The sequence below is a fragment of the Larimichthys crocea genome, chromosome X (assembly GCF_000972845.2).
Source record: "Larimichthys crocea isolate SSNF chromosome X, L_crocea_2.0, whole genome shotgun sequence".
NCBI classification, from domain to species: domain Eukaryota; kingdom Metazoa; phylum Chordata; class Actinopteri; family Sciaenidae; genus Larimichthys; species Larimichthys crocea.
The window spans coordinates 19,247,812-19,256,313 of NC_040020.1; the positions used below are offsets into that span (position 1 = coordinate 19,247,812).

The 8,502-nt window shown below is 38.1% G+C and overlaps 1 long non-coding RNA gene across 2 annotated transcripts; it reads right to left on the reverse strand.

Moving 5' to 3' along the window:
* Positions 1-217: 217 nt before the first annotated feature.
* LOC109140968 (uncharacterized) lies at positions 218-6,187 on the reverse strand. 2 transcript variants are annotated; one of them, XR_002042614.2, is made up of 6 exons: positions 4,141-6,187; positions 3,914-3,973; positions 3,350-3,549; positions 3,043-3,190; positions 2,710-2,819; positions 218-1,046 (listed from the first exon to the last, which is right to left on the reverse strand). It is a non-coding gene; the product is annotated as an uncharacterized LOC109140968 (long non-coding RNA). The 2 variants fall into 2 exon arrangements; XR_002042613.2 differs by having other exon boundaries at positions 2,710-2,840.
* Positions 6,188-8,502: the final 2,315 nt, after the last annotated feature.

Sequence of the window (8,502 nt, forward strand, 5' to 3'; positions counted from 1 at the left end):
CCATAATAAGCTGTAATTTACCATCCCATCATCATCTCAAGTGTATTTACCTTATTGTAAGCTCTACAAATATAATCCTGTTCTAGATTCAAGACATTCACCTACTAGATTCAAGGCATTAACTACTTCTTATAAGACAGAAAGAATGAAAACTAGTCTTGCATTTAACCACCTTTTATTTTTTATTTAAACAGCAAAAAGTCCCAGAGGACTGCATAAAAGGGAAACAGCCTCATTTATTTTTTTCATTTTCAACATTTTGGCTCACAGTATTTATGGAACTGCAATATGTAAACATAGCAGAATATACCAAATATGTGAGTGAGTTAAGGTCAGGTCCAAACATCTGACCAATGTGCCCCTCGATACATGTACAAAACTCAAACACTCAAAGCATATAGACACACTAGGTACACTAAAACTGCTCCACCTGTGACATTCATTCTTAATACAAATGCTTAATAATGCAACATTCAAATTAAAGATTCTGGGCTTACATAAACAAATAGTCCCTCAATACACTATAAACCATTGTAACATCATCAAGGATGCACCATACTGGACTTTTTGCCAATATCAGCATGTTAGCTAATATTGTTGTGCACCCCAAATTAACACTGAGCTAACTTAGCCAAATTCCGACCAAAAATCAATAGCAATGAGCATGGATTGTAGTACCCATGGAGGGAAAGAGGAAGTGCTATTCTACACCATATGACCACTGGTTTTATTGGCCAATAAAACCTTTACACTCAGCCATGCTTTTCTTGTAAGACGATGTGAGATTTCTCGCATGGATTTCGTCTAAGAGGACCTCTGTCTGTATGACTGAAAGCAGAGTGGCTACACACTTTGGATAAGTCAGGTGTAGGGTATAATACAGTAGTAGGCCATGAGGTATAAGGCACTCTCAGTAAGCTTGTCTTTTTGAAAAGTGGTTATTGCCACATCTCCTACCGCTAGGAGGCAGTTGGATGGACTGACAATCAGTACTGGGCAGGAGAGAGGGCGTTTCTTCAAGTAGAAATTGGGGTCTTTTTTTTTTCCTGTAACACATAACACAGACATCCTTCTGTCAGGATAATGCATTCTGGTCATTTGGAACCTAGGGTAGAGGGTTGTTTACAAGCATAACTTCACAAAGATTAGTTTTTTAGTTAATTCTGAAGTTGCAGTACTGAGATAGCTCCATCTCAAAGTGCTGTTTTAAATGATCCCCAATGCATTTACTGTTTACATACATCTCGCCTTATAAACGAACTAAAAACCAAGGCTAGGCTAGTCTTGCTTGGTTATCATTAGAGTGATAAAACCTGCTACCATGTAATGCACCCATTTTCGTACATACTGTGACATAGCCAAGACATCTACCCAGTGAAAATCCTTTTTCTAAAACAAATGTTTTAGGTGTTTTACACATTGGGAGCAGGGATGTAGTGGTAAAAAAAGAGGTGGGTAAACTATAGATTTTGGGATCGGGGGACCACGACGTTGTAAGGGCCAATTCATAGTCGACGCAAGCATGACGCAAGGAGGCTACGATGTGTATTTTATGAAACAACTTTTCTGACACATAGGATTGTGTGTGTATGAGTGTTTGTAAATGTGCATGTGTGTGTACTTGTATGTGTGTGAATGCATGTATGTATGTTTGTGTGTGACAAGGGTTCCCTGAGGTCTCTACTCTGTATCAGTCATAATTCGAGATACACAATACGCATGTTTGAGGTTTATTAAATCTTAATAAAGAGAAAAATAATGTCAGTGTGAAAGAAAGCAAAAAAAAGAACAATATCAAATAATCATTATAGCACTGAACTTAACTTTGTAGCTACCCATAGTCATAATGTCACTCACAACAGTGCCCACAGAGCCTCTTTGTCTGTTGGATATTTTAGTGTGCAGGGACGTGCACGTGGATCTGAAGCTGCCCTGTGATATGATAATTACCAAAAACTTTAGACTGCACTAACAACGCCATTGTCTGCCAGAAAGGTAGGCTAATTTGTTGGCACGAGTTAACAACCTAACGTTAGTTAGTGGCATGGTCCACAAACCAAAACGATGGGGAGTTTATCCTAAAAACGTGAAGTTTAGGATTCTTTTTGGACTCACTGTGTCGAGATATTTTGCTGGTCTCAGCTGGAAGATTGCTGCCTCGACGCTTTAGAAATCGCCTAATATCCATTTCACCATAACTTCACACACGTACGTAATCAGTAACATGCAAGGTGCTCTGTCTTGTGGATAGAAGCACTGTAGTTGGTAGCGAAGCTAATGTAAACGTGTGGATGAAATCTCGCAGTCTGCTGGCTCCCGCAAGAGGGCGAATTACTACGCGTATAGGCTACGCAGTGATAAAACCCACAAGAACTCATGCTTGCAGGATCTACTAGTTGTAGGCAATTGAAAAATAACGGGAAAGCGTTATTAATATCTGTAGTTTATAAAACAAGAGACATGCGTGCGTAAACTGTATGTAGAGGTGGATAAACTATGATTGAACGTGCGCAAACTGTATTTAGAGGTGCGTAAACTATATTTAGAGGTTCGTAAACGCTATTTCCCAAAAATCTGGAGGTGGGTAAACGGCGTTTACGTGCGTTTACCCACCACTACATCCCTGATTGGGAGTCGTCGGAGGCAGCACCTTCAGTTATATATTTTTTTCCGATACTGCTGTGAAAATAATTCTGCAACACAGCTCACCTCAAGGACATGGACCAGAGCCTCACTTGCATCTTGTAGCCTCTTTGGAGGAGCAGACGTGGAGGGGAACAGTGATGGCAGCACACGTAAGATCTCAAGAGCCTGTTCAGCTGCAGGAAAAGATTCATTACCTTGGACAGAGTGCACAAGGTCAAATCTGATCAAAAGGTATACAAAAGACACAATGCTTAAAAAAACAAACATTCAGCAAATAATGGGATAGCCGTCATAGATGAAAAAGAAGGATGACAAAACATTAGGTCATGTACTTGACAATTAACATGCCTGAAGGTCCACCCTAATTACTAATAACACCAAAATATCATTCCCTACCTTTGTCCATTCCCATTGGGGGTTTCAGCGCCTTCTTCCAAAGACCAAAAAACTGCACCTTCTGGCAGAAGTCTTGCCATCTTTCCTTCAGTTCATCGATACAGTTGGTATTATCCTTATCCAAAATGCATTGAAGCTCCTCCATCATCTATGAAAAATCAAATATACCAATACAGACATTTAAATATATCATGGAAGAGGAAATTGGTATTTTAAACACTGTGTGTGATACCATGGTTTCAATTAAGCACAGTCAATAATGACTTGCATATCCAGCATCCTTAAAACAAGGATATTCTTCTAGAACCTTCTAGCGTCTGTCTTTCTCGCGAACGGTATTTGAATCAATGAACGCTCGTCTGGCCACAAATTCTAAATCCAAGAGATGAGAGACATCCTGGTGGTTCAGATTTGTTCTTTTATACAAAGTTTGTAGTGTCTTGTAGTGCTTGGCCATGGTTGCTGGACTGTAGGTGTCTGGACTGTCAACATCTGCAGACTTGTTAGCTGTAAGTCACAAAAATACATTATTAATATGCCTCAGTTTAAAAAATGTTCATCTCATATTGCTGCATGACAAAAAATGTCTGCCATTAAAATCACACATTAATATTGTATTAAACTTTCATGGAATTAAATCTTTTAACAAATATCAGCCCTGATCCTAGCTACCAAAATTAATTATTTAAAATTTTAACCATAGAAATGACATTTTAAAAAATCAATTCATCTTTTGTATACTAAATGCATGAAAACTATTTGCTCGAAACTCATATGATCATGCAGTCACATACAACTGCATGTAGTACACCCCTACAAAGGGGTGCGCACCCCCACTACACACAGTCATGAGGAAGTTGGACAAACTCACCATCAGGACTGGACAGGGCAGAGGGTGCTTCTTCAGGTAGGCTTTGGGATCTTCCTTGTCCTTCAACACATAACACAGACTAAACACAGGTATTTTGGAACCCAAGCCAAAAATTACATTCAATTAAAGAGCAAAAATACCGCTATTGAGACACATGGGTTTTAAATACATAACATTATTTGATATATATGCTGGAGAGGTTATAGAAAGTAATGTTGCAATCATACTGGTCATGGTGTTTCGATTGAGCCGGCATCTGAGCTCCTTTGACATCTGGCAGTTGCGCTGTTCGCCTCTCTTCGACAGCTCAAAGTATTGTTGTCAGACTTGCTCAAGTTCTGTGTCGGTGTGCAATACATATTCTGGACAGCACAAAAGCACAACACAACACAACGCAGAGTCCCTGGGTGGAGTGGCCCTGTTACACAAGGATGGATTTCTTCATGATTTCATTGATGGAGACATTTTTAAGTCGCACCCACTGTTTTTGTAATTTCCCAGAGCATTGCATTTGGTTTTATATACAGATGAAATTGAGTTATGCAATCCTCTTGGATCTCGGGCAAACAAAAACAAATTGTTATTGATTTATTACACCTTAGGTAACATCAACCCTGAATACAGATCAAGACTTGCTGCCATTCGTCTGCTTGCCATGGTAAAATCAAAAGATCTTTCCCATTGTGGTATTGATGAGATATTTGAGAGAAATAACCGTGACTTAACTGAGCTGTGTAATGTTGTCCAGGTTGTCACTGCAAAAGGTGAGACTTATGTCTGTGTGCGGAGACACTCTAGCTCAGCATGTGTGGCTGTATTTAAGATACGAGTGGGGTTTGCCTAAAGTAAATGCAGGCACTGCGAATGCAACTTTGAAGACAAGGCAATTTAATGAAGATTTGTTTGTTAAATGGACAATGGCAAGTCATAACAGCCAATGTAATGACACTGAAAAGGAAAATACTGACTTTCTGAAAGACAATCTAAAAATGACATATGGCATAAACAGGATAAGCAAATTAGCAGAATTTCCTCACTTTGATATAATCAATCAAACCCCACAAGACATCATGCATGTCATTCTTGAAGGTGTTACCCCATATGAAATCAAATGTGTTTTAAAGCATCTTGTTTTTGTTAAAGATCCTGCCATTTCTCATTGACAAAATTGGAGAAAATGATTACACACAAATGCTACTCAAGTTGTTAGAGATAGTCAAAATTCTGTTTTCACCTATTATAGCTCTCTAAACTCTTTCAAGGCTGAAGCTTTTAATAGAGCAACATTTGAAACATTTTAAACAACTGTTTCCAGATGCAAATATTATACCTAAACAGCATTATTTGCTGCATCTTCCCTCTCAGATTAAGGCACTTGGTCCTACAGTGAGGCATATGTGTATGCGCTTTGAGTCAAAGCATTGCTTTTTTAAGCAGTGGGCTTTGAAAAGTAATTTTAAAAATATCTGTAAGTCTCTTGTTAAGCACAACCAACTTTATGAATGTAGTCAGAATGTGCATGAGAAACATTTTGTTCAAGTGAAGTTGACATGAGCCCAGCCTCTGAGGTGAAAAATGTTTACTATGTCAAAAGAAAGATTAAAGAATTCTAAGAAATAGAGCACGTTGAACATATAGTTTCCTTCCTGTGGATTATGCAACATAAAAATAAGCATACATGTGGAAAATCTTTGGTTATTTCTAATGTCATCGAAGTTTGCACTTGTAAAAACATTTATATTTTAAATGTGTCAGTGTTATGTTTTGAATGCCAACGTCTCTCTACAGTTGGGTGGAATGATCATTATTTAGCTTATGAGGTAGAAGTTCCCGACCTTGCTCAAGCCAATATTTTCATGGATGCTGAAAAGCTTGTTGATTATACACCAAACTACTATGCAAACTTCAATAATAGCAAGTACATTCCACTGATGTATGATCTCACAGACATCATCAAACATCATTCTTGAGTCTGTATTGAGTGTGGGTATTTGGGCTGATTTTTTTTTTAAGCACTGACAAACACTGTAATTGATGACAACATTTATTTGTACTTATTACTTGTGGAATAATGTGGTGCAGTATGTCCAGAGTGCCTCTTTTGCCTCTGTCTTTTTTACATATCACATGGACATGGTTTGATGGAAATGTAATAGCCACACTGTACCATGAGTTGGGCGTGCCATGCAGTTTTCAATAAAGCAAATTTGTTGTTTCAATTCAAGTCTATTTCTTGAAACAAGATGATTCATCTTTTACAAATAACACAGCAGCTTAAGAACCTTATGACATGTTAAAAAAAGCTTGTTTTATCTGAGATTCAAAACAAGATGTTTTCAAGACTATTTCACTTAGCAAGATATTCAAGATGAACTGTCTAAAAACAAGCTACTTTATCTCACTTAAATCTTACTCTTTAGGTGATTTTGTCTTATATTAAGTGTGATGAGATATTTTGACTAGAAATTAGAAAAGTATACTTTTATAGAAATATATAAAAGTATAAGATTTTGAGTTTTTCAGTGTGCCCACATATACCATAGACCAAGGATAATCCAAGACAACAAGACAGCAATGTGCAATATGCACAAAAAGCTGTAAACACATCTATTATGTATGCAGTGTGTGATAAAAAGGCCACTTACCATGAGAGCCATAATTCATAATAAGCCATAATAAATGAATGTTACCTGCTGAGCAGCCACACAGGGTCTGGCATTTTTACAGGTAAAACATAATATGTAAAAAAAATAATTAAATTGAAGTCTAATTGTCCTAATAACAGCACCCACCCATAGTAAATAGTAAGGAATGCATAGGACGTATAAACTGTACCTATTTGCTGGTTAAACGTTTGATACAGGCTGAAAAAACCCTCGTGTTACTGCCTCTCTCTCTGACGGACTTTGAGGAGTAATGACCATGTCTGTCACGTTGTTTCCATCAGACAGGCTCTGGATCAGGTTCCCTCTGTGCCTTATTCTACGGAATATAACAAGAAACAAAATGCAACACTTTAAATACAGTCCATGATTAAACATGGAATTTCAAATGAAGTAAATGGGAGCTGATTTCACAGAAACAATATAAGTAATAATGCATTACTGAGGGTTTGATATGCTGAACATGCTGTAAAAATGTGAGTCTACTTTTACTCGCTACAATAAATTAGACAAGAATGTGGCCTCTCGAACAACTGTTTCCCTACACTACAAAAATAAATAAATAAATAATAATAAATCCATTGAGAACTGGTTGGAATGAGATACATACTGTAAAGCGCTTTGAGTGGTCGGAAGACTAGAAAGGCTCTATATAAGTACAGTCCATTTACCATACGCTGCAATAATATCAAATGTTTTTTTAATTACTTAATCAGAAACTGATTGCACAGATTGTTTGACTTTGAATGTAACCAAAACCTCATAAATACAGCAAGGTCCCAGTGCAAAAAGACAGAGACTGTGTTGACTGCAGAGTTGTCAAATTAAAAAGAACTCCACAGAGTTGCTGATGACACGACCATCCTGGGCGTCATTATGGTCAATGATGAGGTAGTGTACAGGGATAGGGTGAAGACATTAACCAGCTAGTGAACAACCTCTCTCTGTATGTCAGTAAACTAAAGGGATGATTGTGGACTCCAGGAGACAGCAGAGTGGCCTACACCTCCCCATCCACAGGATGCTGAAGTGGAGAGGGTCAGCAGCTTCAAGTTCCTCAGTGTGCCTGTTGCTTAGGACCTCACCTGGATACTTCACACAGACAGAGGCATCAACAAAGCTTGTAAGTTTGGCATGAACACCAACATCCTCACAAACTTCTACAGGTGCACCATCAAGAGCTTGCTGATGGGCTGCATTCGCGCTAGCAATTAGCATTTGCACTAATTTTAGCATTGGCCGCTAATGTTACCAATTAGCATGTCTTTACAAATAGCGCTAACATGCTAGTCATTTTAGACAGACAACGTGCTAGCAATTAACATTAGCATGTTAGCATTAACATGGTTCTGAAAGTTTTCACAAGTGAAATAGCTTGCAGAAAATTACGATTTGCTATTATACCACAAATATGTTGGCTTGCTGTACCAGTTAACATAAACAACACCACTGTGTCACTGTAAAAGCTGTTGGCTACTTTTGCTAATTCATTAAGCTATTCAACAGCTCCCTCCTTTGGCCAAGGCTGGCTATAGGTCTATGAGTACGCCCATAAAGGGTTCATACGAAAAGACAAATTATTTTTCATTCTAAATTAATAAATAAATTATTTAGTATTTATTTTGGTCGGTTTATTTAGCCTAAACAGCAACAATACTGTAGTTGTTAAGTTGACTGACAAGACGTGTGGTTTCGGTTTCGCATTCGTTTCTTGGTTCATGTGAGGATGAGGCTGTTTTGGATGAGGCCGTTTCATGTGAGGATGAGGCTGTTTTGGATGATGCTGTTTCATGTGAGGATGAGGCTGTTTTGGATGAGGCCGTTTCATGTGAGGATGAGGCTGTTTTGGATGAGGCCGTTTCATGTGAGGATGAGGCCATTTTTTTGTGAGATGACAATGGTTTTTCTGAGACTGAGTGACTTTTA